The sequence below is a fragment of the Benincasa hispida genome, chromosome 6 (assembly GCF_027475165.1).
Source record: "Benincasa hispida cultivar pf3 chromosome 6, pf3_genome.v1.1, whole genome shotgun sequence".
Taxonomy (NCBI): Eukaryota; Viridiplantae; Streptophyta; class Magnoliopsida; order Cucurbitales; family Cucurbitaceae; genus Benincasa; species Benincasa hispida.
The window spans coordinates 27,429,901-27,432,029 of NC_143483.1; the positions used below are offsets into that span (position 1 = coordinate 27,429,901).

General features: G+C 35.1%; 1 long non-coding RNA gene across 1 annotated transcript; it reads left to right on the plus strand.

The window, feature by feature from the left end:
• Positions 1-268: 268 nt before the first annotated feature.
• On the plus strand, positions 269-1,018 carry LOC150035568 (uncharacterized). Its single transcript, XR_016530021.1, has 3 exons — positions 269-333; positions 445-477; positions 941-1,018. It is a non-coding gene; the product is annotated as an uncharacterized LOC150035568 (long non-coding RNA).
• The last annotated feature ends 1,111 nt before the right edge of the window (positions 1,019-2,129 follow it).

Sequence of the window (2,129 nt, forward strand, 5' to 3'; positions counted from 1 at the left end):
TCACACACACTTCTTCTTTCTCTTTGTCCAAAGGCCGAAGAAGATGCTGTGGGTCGACAAGTATCGCCCTAAAACCTTAGACCAGATCACAGTTCACCAAGACGTAGCACAGAATCTTAAGAAATTGGTAACCGAATTTCGCTATTACTTTTTCCTTGCATTCATGAATTCACACTTCAATTCGGCGATTTTGATGTGGGTTTTCCGTAAATATTCTCCTAGGTTACCGAACAGGACTGCCCTCATTTGCTCTTCTATGGCCCCTTCAGTTCCGGAAAGAAAACCCTAGTCATGGCCCTCATCCGGCAGATGTTCGGAGCCAGTGCGGAGAAAGTATAGGCTCTTACTTTTTGTTTTTGTGCTTTTATTCTGGGGAATTGTGTGATTAGTTTGTTTTCTATGACTGTTTCTTGTATTTGATCATCTCTTGCCTTTTGGCTGCAGGTGAAGGTGGAGAACAAAACGTGGAAAGTTGATGTAAGTTTCGGTTGTTTAAGCCCATTTGGTAACCATTTGATTTTTGAAAATTAAGCATGTTTTTGCTCGATTTCTTACAATGGTAAAAAGAAAAAAAAAAGAATAATGATAAGTTTTAAAAAAATGGCTTGGGTTTTGAAAGTTTTGGTAGAGAGTAGATAGTTGAGCAAAAAATTTATAGGTGAAAGGGGTGTGTGTGTGTATAGGCGTTCTTTTACAAAATGAAAACAAAAAACCAAATGGTAGTGATGTCTCTTTCCAGATGCCTTGGAAAGCAATTGAATTCAGATTGTGGGGATAGAGATTTTTAGTTATCATTTTTTCTGATTACTACTTCTGAATATTGTAGGAATAGCATAAATTTTAATTAGTTGAAGCTGTTTTTTGGCTGTTTATCTCTATATTCTCATCATCTCTTTCTCTCTCTATTTCTACGCCCTTCATTTTTTGTTTTTCTTCTCAGGCTGGAACTAGAACTATCGATATAGAGTTGACCACCTTATCAAGTACAAACCACGTGGAGCTCACTCCCAGCGATACAAAACTAACATCCACAGAAGAGGGTAAGTTGGCAAGGTCTAATGTGAGTCTAGGAGGTTGAGTGTATACTACTTTGAAGGGGCATCTTCCCGTTGATCTATTCTTCATGTTATTAAAGGAAAACTCCAATTGAGCAAGGGACAAATCCCATTTCTTTGATCTCGATCCACGTATGCATCGTACAAGATTTCCCAAGGTTCTATTGGTGACTTCTGTTTGGTCGTCAGTTTGTGGATGTGAAGTGGTGCTAAATTTCAAGCTAGTGTCAAACTTCTTTCACAAAGTACGCCAAAAATGACTAAGGAATTTCACGTCCCTATCTGAGACGATTGATTTAGGTACTCTATGAAAACAAACTACCTCTCTAAAGAAGATGTTAGCAATATAGACTGCATCACTCGTTTTCCTACATGCTAGAAAATAGGCCATTTTGCTGAAACGATCCACTACCACCATGATTGCATCATACCCTTTTTGTGTTTTGGGTAGATTGATCCACTTATTTTCTGATAAAATAAAATTGAATTTAAAAGAAATTTGATTTAGAATTCGAAATTTTCAAATTCAAATTTATTTTAAATAATTAATTAATAAATTTAATGAATTCAACAATTAATTTTATATCAAATATTAAATACACCTGATACAAACATGAATCCCTATTCATGTAATTAATATTTAAATCACGTTTAAATATTTTTAACTCTCTAGATCCGTTTAGTTCATTTAGTTAAATGTTTAATTATATCGAATATAATAATCCAAACCTAAACCGAATTTGAACATTTCAAATTCTCTCAACACGCTATTCTAAGGTTTAATCATTTTACAAGTTTGTAAAAGGACCTAATGGACTTACAGATCATGAGCTCCAAAGATACGAGATTAATTGGTTAAACTCCTTTCATCGAGTTGATCAATATTCGTTACTACCGAGACACTCCACTATAGCTCAGTAGTTGAACTCTTCTCACTGTATATATATTTCTGTCCCCTTGATTTAAACATAATCAGTAAGTTGTTCATTCTTAGGTCATTCGTATTATAGCTCGGTCAAAATTACCGTTTTACCCTTATAATACATCTTGCTTTCCAAGTCTCCGCTGATCTGC